This window comes from Giraffa tippelskirchi, chromosome 3 (genome assembly GCF_054371585.1).
Source record: "Giraffa tippelskirchi isolate mGirTip1 chromosome 3, T2T-mGirTip1v1.2.pri, whole genome shotgun sequence".
NCBI lineage: Eukaryota > Metazoa > Chordata > Mammalia > Artiodactyla > Giraffidae > Giraffa > Giraffa tippelskirchi.
In genome coordinates, this window is record NC_137277.1 from 66,220,796 (window position 1) to 66,242,991 (window position 22,196).

The 22,196-nt window shown below is 41.0% G+C and overlaps 1 pseudogene; it reads left to right on the forward strand.

Moving 5' to 3' along the window:
* Positions 1-875: 875 nt before the first annotated feature.
* LOC145540824 (small ribosomal subunit protein eS1 pseudogene) lies at positions 876-1,663 on the forward strand (annotated as a pseudogene).
* Positions 1,664-22,196: the final 20,533 nt, after the last annotated feature.

Consider the following 22,196-nt stretch of genomic DNA (forward strand, 5'->3'; position numbering starts at 1 on the left):
AAAATAATTTATTAAACAGTTATAAAGTTTAAATACATACTCACATGCATAAATACATATGCATTCTTTCAGTATGATTTTTCTCAAATAATTCATCATGGTCATTTTCTCCTATTATGAGAAGCTTCTCTACTTGGAAATTGACCCAATGTATTATATTCCTGAAAGTTTGTCAAGTAGAGTTTAAAAGGCTTCTATTATTCTTATAATCAAATTATTTTTGCTTATGTCATTCTGTATTGTATATGTTATTTCCGTTTTCAATACTATCGATAAAGCTGATGAATAAGGTAGCAAAGCGGATCTTTTTACACAAACTATTTTTCTACAGTTTGGATTATTCCCTTAGATTCCCAAAAAGTGAGGATCACTAGTTCAAAGGGCAAGAATGTCTTTGAATTTCTTGATACATGTTGGAAAATGTTTTTCACAAAGTCAGACATACCCCATCTCACTGCAGGATTTGAAGAAAAGGGTGTCACAAGAAAGAGGGGAGGCCATCCCTGTCACAGAAACAGCATGAGGGAGTAGGTGTGTTTTTTAGGGAAAAGAGGCTGTATCATCAGCAAGACCTAGCCCAGGCCTTGTCATTGGGTATTGATCCACTAATTACTTGATGAGTAAATGAAAGCTACAAAGATGAAGAATTGTGGACATGTTAGGAAAACGTAGAATGGAAATGTTTTTTGGAGGAGATGAAGTCTTTGAAAAACATCGTGAGACAAGTTTGGAGAGGGCTGTGGACAGTCTTAAATATCACAGTAAGGGCTTGGGATTTAAACCAATAAACCAACGAGAACCACAAAATAATTTTGCAAGGGAATAATATGAGAAGAATAAAGAATTTTGCCCTTTTTGGCTCTCTGAGCATCACCATGGTGGTTGGCAAGAACAAGCACCTTATGAAAGGAGGCAAAGGGGAGCCAAGGAGATAGTTGACCTATTTTCTGAAAAAGATTGGTGTGGTGTAAAAGCACCAACTATGTTAAATATAAGGAATATTAGTAAAACATTGGTCACAAGATCTCAAGGAATCAAAATTGCATCTGATGACCTCAAGGGGCATGTTTTTGAAGTGAGTCTTGGGAATCTGCACAATGATGAAGTTGCATTTAGAAAACCCAAACTAATTACTGAGGATGTTCATGGCAAAAAAATGCTTAATTAATTTCCATGACATGGATTTTTCCATGGCATGGATCAAAAAATGGCAGATCATGGTTAAAGCTCATGTTGATGTTAAGACTACCAATGGTTACTGGCTTTGTCTGTTTTGTGTGGGTTTTAACAAAAAAAAAAAATGCAGCAATCAGATTCAGATGACCTCTTATGCCCAGCACCAGCAGGTGCAACAGATTTGCAAGAAGATGATGGAAATCATGACCTGAAAGGTGCAGACAAATGACTTGAAAGAGTTGGTCAATAAATTGATTCCAGATAGCATTCGGAAAGACATAGAAAAAGCTTGCCAATCTATTTATCCACTCCATGATGTCTTCATTAGAAAAGAAAAAAAACGCTGAAGAAGCCCAAGTTTGAATTGGGAAAACTCATGGAGTTACATGGTGAAGGTAGTAGTTCTGGAAAAGCTGCTGGGGGTGAGACAGGTGCTAAAGTTGAACGGGATGATGTCTGCAAGCCACCAGTCCAAGAATCTGTTTAAAATGCAGACTTCTATTGGTGACAAATAAAAGATCTTATTTGTTGAAAAAAAAATAATGAATTTTGCAAATAACCCTCAGAGCATTTGTGGGATGGTTGGGAAAGACCGATTGAAAAGCAGCAAACTACAGGTGACCTTGTACAAATCAAGATTCTCTATTTGGCTATTTCAATTATCTAAATGTAAAGTAAAAATACTGGGATAAAGGAACAGGGATGGGAATGGAAAAGACGGTGTGAGAAAATAATGTAGGGGAATTCTCTGGCAGCCCAGTGGTTAAGACTCCATGGTTTTACTGCCCAGGGCCAAGGTTCAATCTCTGGTTAGGGAAACTGAGATCCCACAAGCTGCTTAGCAGGGCCAAAAATAAATAAATAGACAAAGTGGATTGATCGTTTACTGTACATGGGGAGAGGAATTGTGGAAGGAGCCTAAGTGACATTTACTGGACCACTGGGATACTCTTCACAGGCGTGGGGGCTCCAGGAGGATCTGGTTTGAACAGATTGATGTTAAATGAGTGCCTGACATCTGGATCTCAAGAGAAGAGGGAAACAGATCCAAGGATGTTGGTAGTCATCTATGGAGGGGCAATAGATATGCAGTTCTAGAAAGCTTCAAGTGACAGACTTTGCTTAATAATGGAAGCAGGAGAGCTTAGGTCTGATTAAATTGGGGAACTTTTTTACAACTCAAAAGGAAATCTTATTGTAAGGTCAGTGACTACCAACATCATGGTTTTATTTACTAGTGATAAGGCTTAGGGTTAACCATCATAAAAAGAAAGAGAATAATAGAAGATAAAAACATACAAACAAAATATCTTTCTACTGCAGGGCCATGCTGAGCTATAAGAAATTCATTTTATTGTTGTTTTCCAATCGGTGCTCACAGCTGCTCTGTCAAAGGAGGTTAAAGGGCTGGAGGACAGATGGAAAAGTTGGCCCCGGGATCACGAATAATCTATGAAGTCTAGGAAAATCCATCAATCAGTAAGCAGTCTGGAAATCCACAAATCCAGCAGACACCAAAAACATCAAGAATTCAGAAGATGCAGAAGAGAAATACATACCTGGGCCCTTGTTGGAGGTATTTAGCAACCACACCAGACTGGTGCAGCAAATGGGAATTCTTCCCAGCCCTACTATGGGCAGCGTCATGATGATTCCTCATGGGAGTGTAAAGCACCACCTCCTACAGGAGGCATGGGAAGTATCCCGTCAGTGCCACCCTGACATCTGATACACCACATCTCGCTTGATTATCTGGTATCAGTAGGGCTGTTGAGGTCCCTTAGGAGATCACCTTGTACAGGAGGTCCCTAATAGATGTTCTGGCAGGATGGCTGCAGTGATTACAGGATACTCATGTCTAATATAGATGAACAGTGTGTGCTTACAAAGAAAATGCAATCACAGAAAATGAAAACCAAACAAACCAAACCAAGGATGGCAAGGAGGGGCCTTGTGGGAGTCCAAGACAAGATAGGAACAAAAATGGCAGGAGCAATAAAGACTGTGTACTGAGAACTTGCTTGGGCCCAGGCCTTATGCCAGCCACATCTCAACCAATTCACACTGCCATCCCATCCTGCAAATGGAGAAACTGAAGCATTAAGTAGATGGCCAAAATTTGGAGTTTGAGAGTCCTGAACATGAGCCCTCATACCCTCCTCTGACCCTCCCCGCATTGTGGCTCTGTGTATCTGAGGCTGCAACAGAGCTGGGAAGAGAACTCAGTCAGTGTTTGCCTCCAGCAATATTCTGATTTCTATTTTTTTTATTTTAAATTAGTTTATTTATCTATTTTTTTAACTTTACAATATTGTATTTGTTTTGTAATACATTGACATGAATTCTAATTTAAAGTTAGTCTTATGTTAGGAGCGGAGAGGACAATGGCACCCCACTCCAGTACTCTTGCCTGGAAAATCCCATGGATGGAGGAGCCTGGTAGGCTGCAGTCCATGGGGTCGCTAAGAGTTGAACACGACTGAGCGACTTCACTTTCACTTTTCACTTTCATGCATTGGAGAAGGAAATGGCAACCCACTCCAGTGTTCTTGCCTGGAGAATTCCAGGGACAGTGGAGCCTGGTGGGCTGCCATCTATGGGGTCGCACAGAATCAGACATGACTGAGGTGACTTAGCAGTATGTTAGGAGACATGCCCTCAGCCCGGGCATTGTTCTTCACTTCTTCGTGGTCTTGAGAATTTACTCTGCCCCTGGGACACTGAGTAGGAGGAATCCTGGTGGGAGGAAAGCTTGGCACCTGATCTGGTCAGAAGATGCATAATAGAGCCAGACCTCTGTTCCTGTGCCTTAGGACTTGGGTAAGGATTGGGTCACCTGGGTCTGGCACTGCTTCTGTCCTGTACATAGGATTAGAATACCTACCTCCTGGAGGAATTGTAGGGATCAAATGTCAAGCATATAGGAAAGTGCTTTATAAACTTTCAAGGGCTATCCAGGGGTGAAATGGACATTTTTCTAAATGAGTACTATGTAACACATATATCACATCTTGGGCATATGCACATGCATGGTTCTATTCCAAGATAACACCTGAGGGATTGCATACTCATCTCAATGACACCATCTGTCCTTGGGTCTTCCTGGAGTTGTAGACCAACTAGGAAGTGAAGCCTCTGAGCTTAGTTTGACTGCTTAAGGATACAAAGTCAGAGTCCCAGTGGTATGGGAGTTGCAAAACAACCATAAGTGGGAGGCAGAGGAAATAAAGAGCAGAAGGAACCAGACTCTGGGGACCAGTGTGCCAGGACACATATCTCTGCCACTTAACTGGACTCACCCCCGACCCCCACCCCGCAAAATGACCAAGGTCCAACCTCTCTGGGAATCCTTGTCTTCACTGGTTGATGAAACAATAGCACCTTTATGCAGACTCACATCAGTTGAACTGGGCTAAAGTCTCTAACTGCCCTGAAAGACATGGAAGGCATGTAAATAAACCAGGAACTATGTCCTCAGACCTTCAATCTTCCCACCAAAGTCCGTTTAGGTCAAGCCCCACTGACCTCTGGCAGGGGGCCTCCATCTCACCTTTAACTATGTCAGATCTGCTTTTGGATTAGATTTCAAAGATGAAGAAAGATGGGAGTATGGAGGTTACTGATCAATGGGTTTATTCTTACAGGATGGTTTCAGAGCCAAATTAAAATGCACTAAAGGGAATGAATGTGTTTCATCCTTTGATGACTAAACCTCATATTTGAGGAGATGCACAGTGTCCACTTGAAGCAAGTCCTCAGCAACCAGACCTGGGATGCCTATATAGTTATGTGAGATGATGTAAATGAAAGCACATCTCACATGTGGTTAATCTATTTATTTAAATTTGTACAACAATAAGTTCTTTGCATTTGACTTTGTGAACTGACTAGCCTGCAGTGTAGCTGGGCAAAGGAGAAGAAATATCTATTCCAACATTTTCATTCTGAGGATGTTACCAGAGAGCCACCAAAACTTCCTTAAGGACATGCAACAAATTAACCAGAACTTGAACACTGGTCTACAGAAAACTTATCAAGCAGATTACTCAATTTTTCCCAATTAAACATAAAAGAATGAGGCTCAGAGAAGTTAAGTAGTTGGTCCAAAGTGGCAGCTCATAAATGACAGGACAAGAATTCAAACTCAGACAGTGTCAAACATCAGGTACACTATATCTGAGCCACGGCTGCCTGGAAGGTAAGGACAGAAATGAAATGGGATTGGCTGCAAAAACCAGTGGAAAAGTCATGAAATTGGCTTTCTTTGTGTGTCTTAGAAACAGTCCGAAGGTCCAGGGCCAATGGGTTTTGATGTCTTATGGAGCTGTCCCTCTAAGCAGACCTATGGCTGTCCTCTTATGTCCACCTCCAGTTCTAATCACCTCTACTCTTAGTGGTCAGGGATAGCCTGGCTATTTGTCTTATCACATTGCTCAGAGAGGCTTCTGTCTCTTGCTAGACAATTTAGGATGAATTTCATAGCTCTGGGGCCTCTTGAGTCTGAATGATTTGAAGTTTAAAGTTCTGGTTAATGTGAAGTAACTATAAGCAAGGTGTGAAAAGATGGTGATGAGGGAGTTGGGCCTAGGAGCAAAGGCAAGTCAACCAAGAAATGGACCTGGTCTATAACTTCAGTTCTCTTTGCATGGACATTGCAAAGAGATGGGTGACTTGGCTTTGACTGAAAGATCCATTTGTCACATGAGTAAAATCTGTTAAAAAAAAAAAAACCCTTCAGGGTGCACACAGTAGAGAATTTTTTTCTAAAGTCATTTAGATTTCCATATTTAAAAAATTAATTCATTTCTAACAGCCTATGGCCTGGAAAGCAAGTAGACAGAGATAGCAGCAGAGATGGGACCTTCCCCAGGCCCTCATGCTGCTCTACATACCTTTTCATGTGCTTGAGGGCTAGGGCCAGGGGACCAGTGATTTCCATTATATTCTTTCCAAAACACATACACATTCTCATCTCACAAGCCTCTGAGCCACAGGAATTTCCCCTCCCAACACCTACCCCCTGCTAGAGAGAAGCAGAATCACAGTGATGCCATCCTAAGGCAGGTTGGCAGCAGAGCCCTGACAAAAACACCAGTCTTGTGACTAAAAAATCAAAGTTCTTTCCATGACACCCCAGAACCTAAACAGCTCAAAGCCTGCACAAGAGAACCTCAGGCATTGTGGGTGCACATTAGATTCACAGCCCAGCTCCATCTTATATCCGCAGTGAGAGCCTGGAGAAGACCTCAACACTCTTACCTGTTTCCTCATATATGCAAAGGGCTGATGGTCCCTCCCTGTAAATATGCAAGAGCATGCAGGTGAGGTGATAAACGGAGTGGTCCAGCACCCGGCAGGTGTGCAACACTCTGTAGTTTTCATTCATGCAACCAACATTTCCGAGAAATCCCAATATTCCAGTTTCTACAGCAAGTACCAAGAAACCAAAGATGGTCAAGAAGAGCTTCAGCTTCCAAAGAGCTGCCAACCCACAGGGGAGCCAAGGAAGTAGGCAGTTGTGTGTCACACACACGACTGTGTGTGCATGGTAGACTACCAAGGTGTCAGAGGAATGGGTCAGGAAGGTTTGGAATAGGGAAAAGTCCATGTTGGTGCATAAAGCATGATTTCTCCACACCTGCAGCTCTCACTGTTTTCCTAGATTTGCCCTTGGGAACAGGAAGAGTCTGCCAGTGTGCTGTGACTTGAAGGTGACCAAGAAACTAACTCCTGAACTGTAGAAGTTCTCTCACACATCAACAAGACCAGCCAGTGGAAACGTATCCCTTGTTAGGTCCAGAAATATGACTAAGACTGTGTTCTCTTTAAAGATATGTCACTTTACAGTATCAGTTCTTGGCATTTTACTGCAAACTATTTAATCAAGGGTGTTTCATTGATATGGAAATATTAATACATCACAGTTCCCATTCACCAACTCTGGGAAGCTTTCACTGACTATTCTTTTTGGAAGGATTCACAGTTCATATTTGTATCAGGAAGATTCATCATCCTCTTTGAAGAGCAGTCCCAGATCCATTTTTACGGCACGTGTCCTTGAAATAGCTCATCAAGACAGATATAGCAGTGGTCATTTCAAACACAATATAAATGATGCCTTATCAGTGGGAGCTCAAAGCCTTCAGAGCCTCGAGTAGAAAGAAGTAAACCAAGCAAGAGCCTTGTCAAGCCCTGGAGGGAAAATAGATAAAACTGTAAGATCTTGGTACACATTCGGATCTCTGATCTGTAAGCTTTCAACTGAAAACTTAGGAAGGTATGTGTGCATGTGTACTTATCTTACCAGCTATATCAATGTTACGAGAAGCCAATGATGATTCTCAGAAATGAATTATCTGTAAGATAAAAAAATAGCAAATGACTCACTAATGAAATGTAACTCATTTATTGTCTAGATTTAAATGAAGATAATCTATTCTCTTTTAAAGTGAGTGCCATCAGTTGAACTATGCATGCTTTTAAACCATTTTATTGAAAATAAAAATAAGGAAATTGACATAGCAAGCAACTTATCTTTGTTTTTAGAGTTTGGAGGTTTTCTTCTTTGAGGAATTAGTGCAATAATAATTTCTGATTTTTGTTTCACAACATGACACTTCTGTCATGATGGCTTATAAGAACAGGGAGTGAACCACAGCCTCCAAGGACAAATTTGCAATCATTCACTCTCATGAGTGCCTGACAGCCTGGTTGGTACTACTCTCATATCTGCAAGAAGTAGGGATGCAAAAGCATTATCCCCCACCTTAGACTGGGTTTAATGCTTGTCCTTACCCCCTTCCCCCTGGTCCCTACACAGACTACTGCATGGATGTTCTCTTTTCACTACCATTTCCTTTATTGGGCTTCACTCATTCCTATACCTCCAGGGTTGATACTTTCTGACCAGCCAAGCCAGAAACGCAGACCAGATTCCTGGGGCCAGATATTCCAGAATCAGATTCTACCCCAAACCCTTGCTTAGTCTAACTCTCCCTTCTTCCCACCCTGTACATACCTCGAATCTTCTCCTTCATGATCTGTATGATAATAACTATGCTACGTAGTAGTTTATAGCTTGCAAAGCATTCTTGTGTTTCTCATCTAGTTCCATCCCCTAGATAATATCTTTTTTTTTTTTAGGGTTTTATTTATTTATTTATTTTTCTTTTAGTTGGGGGCTAATTACTTTACAATATTATAGTGGTTTTTGCCATACATTGACATGAATCAGCCATGGGTTTACATATGTTCCCCATCTGGAACCCCCCTCCCACCTCCCTCCGCATCCCATCTCTCTGGGTCATCCCATTGCCCCAGCCATGAGCATTTGTCTTATGCATCGAACCTGGAATTGTGTTCTGTTTCACATATGATAATATACATGTTTCAATGCTATTCTCTCAGAACGTCCCACCCTCACCTTCTCCCTCAGAGTCCATAAGACTGTTCTATGCATCTGTGTCTCTTATTCTATCTCACATATATGGTTATCTTTTCATCTTTCAAATTCCATATACATGCATTAGTATACTGTATTGGTGTTTTTATTTCTGGCTTACTTCACTCTATATAATGGGCTCCAGTTTCATCCATCTCAATAGAACTGATTCAAATGTATTCTTTTTATTGGCTGAGTAATATTCCATTGTGTATATGTACCACAGCTTTCTTATCCATTCGTCTGCCGATGGACATCTAGGTTGCTTCCATGTCCTGGCTATTGTAAACAGTGCTGCGATGAACACTGGGTCTCTTTCATTTCTGGTTTCCTCAGTGTGTATGCCCAGCAGTGGGATTGCTGGGTCATATGGCAGTTCTATTCCCAGTGTTTTAAGGAATCTCCACACAGTTCTCCATAATGGCTGTACTAGTTTGCATTCCCACCAACAGTGTAAGAGGGTTCCCTTTTCTCCACACCCTCTCCAGCATTTGTTGTTTGTAGACTTTTGGATAGCAGCCATTCTGACTGGCGAGAAATGGTAACTCATTGTGGTTTTGATTTGCATTTCTCTAATAATGAGTGACGTTGAGCATCTTTTCATGTGTTTGTTAGCCATCTGTATGTCTTCTTTGGAGAAATGTCTGTTTAGTTCTTTGGCCCATTTTTTGATTGGGTCATTTATTTTTCTGGAATTGAGCTGCAGGAGTTGCTTGTATATTTTTGAGATTAATTGTTTGTCCATTACTTCGTTTGCTATTATTTTCTCCCATTCTGAAGGCTGTCTTTTCACCTTGCTTATAGTTTCCTTTGTTGTGCAAAAGCTTTTAATTTTAATTAGGTCCCATTTGTTTATTTTTGCTTTTATTTCCAATATTCTGGGAGGTGGGTCATGGAGGATCCTGCTGTGATTTATGTCAGAGAGTGTTTTGCCTATGTTTTCCTCTAGGAGTTTTATAGTTTCTGGTCTTACGTTTAGATCTTTAATCCATTTTGAGTTTATTTTTGTGTATGGTGTTAGAAAGTGTTTTAGTTTCATTCTTTTACAAGTGGTTGACCAGTTTTCCCAGCACCACTTGTTAAAGAGATTGTCTTTTCTCCATTGTATATTCTTGCCTCCTTTGTTGAAGATAAGGTGTCCATAGGTGCGTGGATTTATCTCTGGGCTTTCTGTTTTGTTCCACTGATCTATATTTCTATCTTTGTGCCATACCATACTGTCTTGATGACTGTGGCTTTGTAGTAGAGCCTGAAGTCAGGCAGGTTGATTCCTCCAGTTCGATTCTTCTTTCTCAAGATTGCTTTGGCTATTCGAGGTTTTTTATTTTTCCATACAAATTGTGAAATGATTTGTTCCAGTTCTGTGAAAAATACCGTTGGTAGCTTGGTAGGGATTGCATTGAATCTATAGATTGCTTTGGGTAGTATACTCATTTTCACTATATTAATTCTTCCAATCCATCAACACGGTATATTTCTCCATCTGTTTGTGTCCTCTTTGATTTCTTTCATCAGTGTTTTATAGTTTTCTATATATAAGTCTTTTGTTTCTTTAGATAGATATATTCCTAAGTATTTTATTCTTTTCGTTGCAATGGTGAATGGTATTGTTTCCTTAATTTCTCTCTTTTCTCATTCTTGGTGTATAGGAATGCGAGGGATTTCTGTGTGTTAATTTTTATCCTGCGACTTTACTATATTCATTGATTAGCTCTAGTAATTTTCTGGTAGAATCTTTAGGGTTTTCTATGTAGAGGATCATGTCATCTGCAAACAGTGAGAGTGTTACTTCTGCTTTTCCTATCTGTATTCCTTTTATTTCTTTTTTCGCTCTGATTGCTGTGGCCAAATCTTCCAAAACTATGTTGAATAGTAGTGGTGAAAGTGGGTACCCTTGCCTTGTTCCTGATTTTAGGGTAAATGCTTTCAATTTTTCACCATTGAGCATAATGTTTGCTGTGGGTTTGTCATATATAGCTTTTATTATGTTGAGGTATGTTCCTTCTATTTCTGCTTTCTGTCGAGTTTTTATCATAAATGATGTTGAATTTTGTCAAAGGCTTTTTCTGCATCTATTGAGATAATCATATAGTTTTTAACTTTCAATTTGTTAATGTGGTGTATTACATTGATTGGTTTGCGGATGTTAAAGAAGTCTTGCATTCCTGGGATAAAGCCCACTTTGTCATGATGTATGATCTTTTTAATATGATGTTGGATTCTGTTTGCTAGAATTTTGTTAAGGATTTTTGCATCTATGTTCATCACTGATATTGGCCTGTAGTTTTCTTTTTTTGTGGCATCTTTGCCTGGTTTTGGTATTAGGGTGATGGTGGCCTCATAGAATGAGTTTGGAAGTTTACCATCTTCTGTAATTTTCTGGAAGAGTTTGAGTAGGATAGGTGTTAGCTCTTCCCTAAATTTTTGGTAGAATTCAGCTGTGAAGCTGTCTGGTCCTGGGCTTTTGTTTGCTGCAAGATTTCTGATTACCATTTCGATTTCTGTGCTTGTGATGGGTCTGTTAAGATCTTCTATTTCTTCCTGGTTCAGTTTTGGAAAGTTATACTTTTCTAAGAATTTGTCCATTTCTTCCAAGTTGTCCATTTTATTGGCATATAGCTGTTGGTAGTAGTCTCTTATGATCCTTTGTATTTCTGTGTAGTCTGTTGTGATCTCTCCATTTTCATTTCTAATTTTGTTGATCTGATTCTCCTCCCTTTGTTTCTTGATGAATCTGGCTAATGGTTTGTCAATTTTGTTTATCTTCTCAAACAACCAGCTTTTAGCTGTGTTGATTTTTGCTCTGGTCCCTCTTGTTTCTTTTGCATTTTCTTTCTGCGCTAATTTTTAAGATTTCTTTCCTTATACTAACCCTGGGGTTCTTCATTTCTTCCTTCTCTAGTTGCTGTAAGTGTAGAGTTAGGTTATTTATTTGATTTTTTTCTTATTTCTTGAGGTACGCCTGTATTCCTATGAACCTTCCCCTTAGCATTGCTTTTACAGTGTCCCATAGGTTTTGGGTTGTTGTGTTTTCATTTTCATTCATTTCTATGCATATTTTGATTTCTTTTTTTTTTTTTTATCTCTTCTGTGGTTTGTTAGTTATTGAGAAGCGTGTTGTTTAGCCTCCATATGTTGGAATTTTTAATAGTTTTTTTCCTGTAATTGAGGTCTAATCTTACTGCATTGTGGTCAGAGAAGATGGCTGGGATGGTTTCAATTTTTTTGAATTTACCAAGGCTAGATTTATGGCCCAGGATGTTATCTATCCTGGAGAAAGTTCCTTGTGCACTTGAGAAAAAGTTGAAATTGATTGTTTTGTGGCAGAATGTCCTGTAAATATCAATTAAATCTAACTAGCCTATTGTATCATTTAAAGTTTGTGTTTCCTTGTTAATTTTCTGTTTAGTTGATCTATCCATATGTGTGAGTGGAGTATTAAAGTCTCCCACTATTATTGTGTTATTGTTAATTTCCCCTTTCATCCTTGTTAGTATTTGCCTTACATATTGTGGTGCTCCTATGTTGGGTGCATATATATTTATAATTGTTATAGCTTCTTTTGGATTGATCCTTTGATCATTATGTAGTGTCCTTCTTTGTATCTTTTCACAGCCTTTATTTTAAAGTCTATTTTATCTGGAATGAGTATTGCGACTACTGCTTTCTCTTGGTCTCCATTTGCATGAAATACCTTTTTCCATCCCTTCACTTTCAGCCTGTGTGTGTCCCTAGTTTTGAGGTGGGTCTCTTGTAGAGAGCATATATAGGGGTCTTGTTTTTGTATCCATTCAGCCAGTCTTTGTCTTTTGATTGGGGCATTCAACCCATTTACATTTAAGGTAATTATTGATGAGTTTGGTCCTGTTGTCATTTACTTTGTTGTTTTGAGTTAGTGTTTAAACATCTTTTCTGTGTTTCCTGTTTAGAGAAGATCCTTTGGCATTTGTTGGAGAGCTGGTTTGGTGGTACTGAATTCCCTCAGCTTTTGCTTGTCTTTAAAGCTTTTGAATTCTCCTTCATATCTGAATGAGATCCTTGCTGGATACAGTAATCTGGGTTGTAGATTGTTCTCTTTCATTACTTTAAGTATGTCCTACCATTCCCTTCTAGCCTGAAGAGTTTCTATTGAAAGGTCAGCTGTTATCCTTATGGGGATCCCCTTGTGTGTTATTTGTTGTTTTTCCCTTGCTGCTTTTAATATTTGTTCTTTGTGTTTGATCTTTGTTAATTTGATTAATATGTGTCTTGGGGTGTTTTGCCTTGGGTTTATCCTGTTTGGGACTCTCTGGGTTTCTTGGACTTCTGTGACTATTTCCTTCCCCATTTTAGGGAAATTTTCTACTATTATCTCCTCGAGAATTTTTTCATGGCCTTTCCTTTTATCTTCTTCTTCTGGGACTCCTATGAGTCGAATGTTGGGGCGTTTCATATTGTCCCAGAGGCCCCTGAAGTTTTCCTCATTTCTTTTGATTCTTTTTTCTTTTTTCCTCTCTGCTTTGTTTATTTCCACCATTCTGTCTTCTACCTCACTTATCCTATCTTCTGCCTCCATTATTCTACTGTTGTTTCCCTCCAGAGTGTCTTTTATGTCCTTTATTTCATTATTCATTATATATTGACTCTTTTTTATTTCTTCTAGATCCTTGATAAACATTTCTTGCATCTTCTCAATCGTTGTCTCCAGGCTATTTATCTGTAACTCCATTTTGTTTTCAAGATTTTGGATCATTTTTATTATCATTATTCTAAATTCTTTTTCAGGTAGATTCCCTATCTCCTCCTCTTTTGTTTGGTTTGGTGGGCATTTATCATTTTTCTTTACTTGCTGAGTATTTCTCTGCCTTTTCATCTTGTTTAGATTGCTGTGTTTGGGGTGGCCTTTCTATATTCTGGTAGTTTGAAGTTCCTCTTTATTGTGAAGTTTCCTCACTGTGGGTGGAGTTGGACGGGTGGCTTGTGAAGGTTTTCTGATTGAGGAAGCTTGTGTCGGTGTTCTGGTGGGTGGAGCTGGATTTCTTCTCTCTAGAGTGCAATGGAGTGTCCAGTATTGAGTTTTGAGATGTCTATGGGTTTGGTGTGCCTCTGGGTACCCTGTATATTGATGCTCAGGGCTATGTTCCTGCATTACTGGAGAATTTGCGTGGTATGTCTTGCTCTGGAACTAATCAGCTCTTGGGTGGAGCTTGGTTTCAGTGTATGTATGGAGGCTTTTGGATGCTCTCTTATTAATTAATATTTCCTCTGGTTTTCAGTCTTATTCTTGCAGTAGCCTCAAGACCTCTCCATCCATACAGCACTAATAATAAAACTTTTAGGTTAATGGTGAAAAGATTCTCCACAGTGAGGGATACCCAGAGAGTTTCACTGAATTACATAGAGAGGTGAAGAGGGAGAGGGGGGGTTGAGGTGACCAGGAGGAGAAGAAGGGGACTCAAACATGGAGAGAGTGGTCTAGCCAGTAAGCACCTCCCTCTGTGCTCTCCACAGTATGGAACCCTCAGAGAGGTTCACGGAGATACAAAGAGAGGGGGGAGGAAAGTAATAGAGGTGAGCATGAGTAGAAAGGGAGGAATCAAGAGGGGAGAGAGAGATGTGGGCAGTATTCTGTTCCTGAAGTTTTCTCCGGTGCCCAGAACACCCTCAGAGATTCACAGAATTGGGTTGAGAAGAGGAGGAGGGTGGGAGATAGAGATTCCCTGGGGGAGAAGAAAGAACCTCAGTAGGGAGAGAGAGTAATCAAGCCAGTAATCACACTCCTGAGTAAAAATGGGTACTAAAGATTGGGTACTTAAATGTACAAAATTGATATCAAATATGTAAAACAAAGATTAAAAATCTAGAGTAGAGGTTAGACTCAAAAAAATACAATATAAAAGAAAAAAAGAAAACAAAATCACAAAAAGTATAAGATATATATATGCAGTTTGCTTTAAAAATAGGGTCTTTTTTTTTGCAAGGTAATAGTGGGTTTTAAAAATGAAAATTAAAGGTGTAATAGAGGACTTAAAGAAAAAAGAAAAAAAATAAAAAGAAAATGATAATAGTAAAAATATTTCCAGGACTTTCTCTGGAGCTGTTGTGAGCAGTGCGGGGTCAGTTCAGTTTCAGATAGATCCTTATTCTTGCTTATACTTTTCAAGATCTATAGGCCCCTTTCAATGTAGTCGGTGTTAACTACAGGGATTTTAATCTGTTTGCCTGTCACTTCCAAAGCTCTTCCCTCTGTTTATTTGGCTTCTGTGTGCAGGTCTCTTCAGTGTCTAATTTCCGCCCTGCCACAAAGGGGCGGAGGTGGTCTCTTTTGGTTCGCTTGTTCAGTCATGCTGTGGGGAGGGAGGAACACTGCAAACCAATATCACTGGCGTGTGTGTGGAGAGCTTGCAGTGTCTCGGCCGCACTGGGTTTGCCCCCGCTCATGGCATGTGTGCTTTCCCAGTCTGCCCTGCTCAGGCTTCAGGTTACTCTGCTGGTGAGTGGGCCCTGAGAAGTGTGCACTTCCCAGGTCTAAGCCGCTCAGGTTCATGTTCTCGGGTACTCCACAAAAGCGTAGACTCAGTTGGGCCCGCGGTTTTTGCCGATCCTTGGCTGGAGCAGCTCAGGCAACCAGGAGTTTGGCGAACGCACTCTCCCCTGTTGGGGTGATGCGACTTATCACCTCCCTGGTCCCCGCCTCAGTTTATGGGTGTGCCCAGCTCCAGTGTGCTTTGTGTCAGTTTTGGGGAGCTGGTTTCTGGCTGCGACCCTCCTGGCAGCTGTCAACCCTCCAGGATCTCAGGCAGTCTTTGCTTAGAAACGAAGCTTGTTTGCAGTTTGGTAGGGGGTGCCCCCTCTGTGGCCGAGATTTCCCCTTTCCAGCTCTGGCTGCCCCGCCTGCCCACTGTGTCCGGTGGGGGATGGGACGGTCCGTAGCTGGCTAGCTCTCCTCTGGTATTGCTCAGTCCTTTGTTCTGTGAGCGGGCCGGCAGTGCCTTAGATTTGGGCTTTTCGCGGGATAGTTCTCTCTCTCTGGCTGTCCCACAGTTTAGGTTGCTATCTCACGTTAGCTCCCTCAGATTGCTCTCAGGGCATTCGGGTCCAGTCCTTACCCTAAGCAGCGCCACACTCTCCTCTCCGTTCAGCCCCCACTTGCTGGTGGCAGATGTGAGCGTCTGGGGTTCTTTGCTGGGAGTTGCCTTTAGGCACGTAATCTGTGGGTTTTATTTATTTTTCCTCCCGGTTATGTTGCCCTCTGAGATTCAAAAGCTTCCCCCAAACCCGGCGATGAGAGGGTTTCCTGGTGTTTGGAAACTTCTCCTCTTTTACCACTCCCTCCCCGGGATGGGTCTCCACCCCTAACTCTTTTGCCTCTCTTTTTATCTTTTATATTTTGTCCTACCTCCTTTTGAAGATAATGGGCTTTTTTTCTGGATGCCTGATGTCCTCTGCCAATGTTCAGAAGTTGTTTTGTGAAGTTTGCTCAGTGTTCAGATGTTCTTATGATAAATTTGTGGGGGAGAGAGTGATCTCTCCGTCCTATTCCTCTGCCATCTTTGCCCCCCCCCCCCAGATAATATCTTGACTTTGTTGCTCCAAGGAAAGGTTGGAGCTTAAGGAGACAGTCACCCTATGGAGCCCAGACCTTTGGACACCCATTTCATGGTTCTTCCAACAGGAGTGCCCAGTGCTGCCTTTCTAGCCCCTGCAAACAGTGTGTTCCCAGCCTGGTTTCTTTACCCCCGGCCCCCCAACACTTCTCCTTATGTTGGTAATTTTTATAGTGACACCTATGCCTGTAATAGTGATGTGTCAATCTCCAAATATACCCCCACACACACAGATACACATATATATCTAGTCATACACACACATACATTCACACATATATCCATATATGCATATGTCTACCCACACATACATACACATATGCACACATGCATATGCACATACACATATGCACACACACATGCACATATGCACACACACACCCCTAGCTCCTTGACTTTGAGATACTTATTTCCTGTTTTTATAATGCACCAAGTACCTCATATGAAACTAGCTAAATGAGAATTACAAACTGAAGATCAGATCTGTTATGTTTGATTTCCAGGGCAGCACAGTTTTCCAGCACAGAATATCCAGCTCAGTGCCCCTCAATGCCCACACAAGTCCACCTGGCCCCTAATAAGCCCGATTCTTTTGTGGCTGCCCTTCAAAGAAATCCCCCTGAAACTTTTCTTTGTGCTTAAGCAGAAAGTCAGAAACAGAGTCAACAGGAAGATTTTACTGTGTCCCTAAGAGAAAGAGATCAATTCATTTTTCCTTCCCTATTGAGTCTGTGTCATTTAGAAAACAATTGAAACCACAGTGGATACTTGTCATTATACATTTATCCAAACCCATAGACCATGAAACACCAAGAGTGAACCCTGTGGACTCCAGGTGATAATGATGTGTCAAGTGTAGAACCATCAGTTGTAACAAATGCACCACTGTGGTGGGGATGTTGATAATAAACAGGTTGTGTATGTGTGGGGATAGGAGGTAAATGGGAAAACTCTTTTCCTTCTGCTAAAGTTTGCTAAAAACCTAAAATTGCTCTAAAACGTAGAGTCTATTTTAATAATTATAACTGAAACCCAAGGTGGGAAAGTGTGCAAATTGTTCAGCCAGTACTAAAATATGTGTCAGCTGACTCCCACTGTTTATGAAGAAAGAACTATTTTTAAAAAGTGTACACTGCTGAGAAGCCACAGGCAAAGCCATGGAGGAAAATTGCCTTTGTGACAGTAGGAAGTTGGGACACAGTGAACTAAGCATATCCTTGAGAGAAATGCTTTCATGGGGGTTCAGAGTGGCATGGACAAGGGTTTTCACTTCAGCACCCAACAAGTAACCTAAGTCCCCTTTAATACTGGAGCAATGCTTCCATGCTAGAGAAAACTATGCAATATTATACAGTGCATCTTAGAGATTATCTTTAACTAATGACTGAAAAGAAAACAGTAAGTAGAACCATATGTGATTGTGGTTTTCATTCTGAAGGCTGTGGGATTATAGTTTTTGTTTCTTCTGTCTGCCCACTGATGGATGAGGATAAGAGACTTGTGTAAGCTTCCTGATGGGAGGGACTGGCTGTGGGGAAAACTAGGTCTTGCTCAGGTTGGCAGGGCAATGCTCAATAAATCTTTAATCCAATTGTCTACTTAAAAAGCAGAGACATTATTTTGTCAACAAAGTTCCACCTAGTCAAAATTATGGTTTTTCCAGTAGTCATGTATGGATATGAGAGTTGGACTATAAAGAATGCTGAGTGCCAAAGAATTGATGTTTTTGAACTGTGGTGTTGGAGAAGACTCTCGAGAGTCCCTTGGACTACAAGGAGATCAAACCAGTTAATCCTAAAGGAAATCAGTCTTGAATATTCATTGGTAGGATTGATGCTGAAGCTGACACTCCAATACTTTGGCCACCTGATGTGAAGAACTGACTCCTTGGAAAAGACCCTGATGCTGGAAAAGATTGAAGGCAGGAGAAAGGAACAACAGAGGATGAGATGTTTGGATGGCATCATCGACTCGATGGACATGAGTTTGAGTAAGCTCTGGGAGTTGGTGATGGAAAGGGAAGCCTGATGTGCTTCAGTCCATGGGGTCGTAAAGAGTCGCACACGACTGAGCAACTGAACTGATTGACTGATTGACTGATGGTGAGGCTATGCTCCCTCCGTGTTAGTTGTTTGGCCTGAGGCAGCCCCAGTCCTGGAGGTTGCAGCCTCTATGGTATGGTTATTAGCAAACTCTAAGAGGATTTATGTCAACATGCACCTCCCAGGACTGCTGCTGCCAGTGTCCCTGTCCCTGCAGCATGCCACTGCTGACCCACTTCTCTTCCAGAGACCCTCAAACATTCACAGGCACGTCTGACTCAGTCTCCTGTGGGGTAACTGTTTCATCCCCTGGGTCCTGGTGCCCACAAGATTTTGTTTGTGCCCTCCAAAAGTCTGTTTCACCCAATCCTGTGGAAGTCCTATAATCAAATCCTGCTGACCTTCAAAGGCAGATTCCTTCGGAATCCCTAGTCCCTTTGCTGGATTCCCAGGTTGGGAATTTTGATGTGGGGTCTAGAACCTTCGCAACAGGGCAAGAAATATTTTGGTATTATTGTTCTCCAGTTTGTGGATCGCCCAATTGATGGGTATAGTATTTGAATTTAACATGATTGTGCCCCTCCTATCCTTCTCCTTTGTCATTGAACATGGGGTATCTTTCTCTGGTAGGTTCTAACATCATCCTGCCAATGGTTGTTCAATAGCTAGTTGCGATTTCGGTGTTCTCATAGGAGATGAGTGCATGGTCTTCTGCTCCACCATCCTAGGCAATTAAGAAGTGACCTCAATGAGAAGCCTTTCTAGTGCAACTAGAGAGTAGCCCCTGCACACTGAAACTAGAGAAAGCCCACACACAATAAAAATGGCCCAATTCAGTGAAAAAAAAAAAACAATGACAATGTCTGTGGGGGCCTTAAATAGAGAACCTGAAGAGGGGAATGGCAACCCACTTCAGTATTCTTGCCTGGAGAATCCCATGGGCAGAAGTGCCTGGCAGGCTACAGTCCATGGGGTCTTAAATAGCTGGACACAGCTGAGCGACTAACACTACAAATAGAGAAAAGAAGAGAAGCAAAAGGCAAAGGAGAAGGGGAAAGATATACCCAGTTGAATTCAGAGTTCCAGAGAAAGCAAAGAGAGATAAGAAAGATTTCTTAAGTGAACAATGCAAAGAAATAGAGGAAAACAATAAAATAAGAAAGATTAGAGATCTCTTCAAGAAAATTGGAGGAAGCAAGGGAACATTTTATGCAAAGATGGACACAGTAAAGGACAGAAATGGCAAGGACCTAACAGAAGCAGAATAGACTGAAAAGAGGTGTCAAGAATATACAGAAGAACTATTTTTAAAAGGCCTAAATGACCCAGATAACCATGATGGTGTTATCACTCACCTAGAGCCAGACATCCTGAAGTTTGAAGTCAAGTGTGCCTTAGGAAGCATTACTACAAACAAAGCTAGTGGAGGTGATGGAATTCCAGCTGAGCCATTTCAAATTCTAAAAGATACTGTAGTGAAAGTACTGCACTCAGTATGTCAGCAAAGTTGGAAAACTCAGCAGTGGCCGCAGGATTGGAAAAGTTCAGTTTCCACTACAATCCCACAGAAAGGCAATGTCAAAAAATGTTCAAACTATCATACAATTGCTCTCATTTCACATACTATCAAGGTAATGCTCAAAATCCTTGAAGCTATGCTACCAAAGTATGTGAACTGAGAAATTCCAGATGTACAAGTTAGATTTAGAAAAGACAGAGAAACCAAAGACCAAATTGCTAACATCTGTTGGATCATAGAAAAAGCAAGGAAATTCCAGAAAAACATCTGCTTCATTGACTCCTCTAAAGCCTTTGACCTTTGGATCATACCAAACTGTGGAAAATTCTTAAAGACATAGAAATACCAGACCACCTTTCCTGCCTCCTGAAAAATCTGTATGTGAGTCAGGAAGCAAAAGTTAGAACTAGACATGGAAAAATGGACTGGTTCTAAATTGGAAAGGAGGACTTCAAGGCTGTATATTATCAACGTGTTTAGGTAACTTATATGCAGAGTACATTATGTGAAATGCTGGGCTGGATGAATCACAAGCTGGAATCAAGATTACTGGGAGAAACATCAACAACCTCAGATATGCAGATGATACCACTCTAATGGCAGAAAGGGAAGAGGAAGAAAAGAGCTTCTTAATGAGGGTGAAAGAGGAGAGTGAAAAGGCTGGTTTAAACTTCAATATTCAGAAAACTTAAATCATGGCCTCCAGTCCCATCACTTCACGGCAAATAGATAGAGATAAAATAGAAGTAGTGACAGATTTTATTTTCTTTGTCTCCAAAATCACTGAGAATGGTGACTACACCCATGAATCTAAAAAAAAAAAAAAAAAACTCTTGCCCCTTGGAAGGAAACCTATGACAAACCTAGACATCACATTACAAAGCAGAGACTTCCATTGCTGACAAAGGCCCTTATAGTCAAAGCTATGTTTTCCTTATGACAGAGAGTGAAAAAGAACTAAAGAGCCGCTTGATGAAGGTGAAGGAGGAGAGTGAAAAAGTTGGCTTAAAGCTCAACGTTCAGAAAACTAAGATCATGGCTTCTGGTCCCATCACTTCACGGGAAATAGATGGGGAAACAGTGGAAACAGTGTCAGACTTTATTTTTTTGGGCTCCAGAATCACTGCTGATGGTGACTGCAACCATGAAATTAAAAGACGCTTACTCTTTGGATAGACGCAAAAGTCCGATGCTGTAAAGAGCAATATTGCATAGGAACCTGGAATGTTAGGTCCATGGATCAAGGCAAACTGGAAGTGGTCAAACAGGAGATGTCAAGAGTGAACGTTGACATTCTAGGAATCAGCGAAGTAAGATGGACTGGAATGGGTGAATTTAACTCAGATGACCATTATATCTACTACTGTGGGCAAGAATCCCTTAGAAGAAATGGAGTAGCCATCATGGTCAACAAAAGAGTCCGAAATGCAGTACTTGGATGCAGTCTCAAAAACGACAGAATGATCTCTCTTCGTTTCCAAGGCAAACCATTCAATATCACGGTAATCCAAGTCTATGCCCCGACCAGTAACGCCGAAGAAGCTAAAGTTGAATGGTTCTATGAAGACCTACAAGACCTTCTAGAACTGACACCCAAAAAAGATATCCTTTTCATTATAGGGGACTGGAATGCAAAAGTAGGAAGTCAAGAAACACCTGGCGTAACAGGCAAGTTTGGCCTTGGAGTACAGAATGAAGCAGGGCAAAGGCTAATAGAGTTTTGCCACGAGAACGCACTGGTCATAGCAAACACCCTATTCCAACAACACAAGAGAAGACTCTACACGTGGACATCACCAGATGGTCAACACCGAAATCAGATTGATTATATTCTTTGCAGCCAAAGATGGAGAAGCTCTATACAGTCAGCAAAAACAAGACCAGGAGCAGACTGTGGCTCAGATCATGAACTGCTTATTGCCAAATTCAGACTTAAATTGAAGAAAGTAGGGAAAACCACTAGACCATTCAGGTATGACCTAGATCAAATCCCTCATGAGTATACAGTGGAAGTGACAAATAGATTTAAGGGACTAGACCTGATAGACAGAGTGCCTGATGAACTATGGACAGAGGTTCGTGACATTGTACAGAAGACAGGGATCAAGAAAATCCCCATGGAAAAGAAATGCAAAAAAGCAAAATGGCTGTCTGAGGAGGCCTTACAGATAGCTGGGAAGAGAAGAGAAGCGAAAAGCAAAGGAGAAAAGGAAAGATATTCTCATCTGAATGCAGAGTTCCAAAGAATAGCAAGGAGAGATAAGAAAGCCTTCCTCAGCGATCAGTGCAAACAAATAGAGGAAAACAACAGATTGGGAAAGACTAGAGATCTCTTCAAGAAAATTAGAGATACCAAAGGAACATTTCATGCAAAGATAGGCTCGATAAAGGACAGAAATGGTATGGACCTAACAGAAGCAGAAGATATTAAG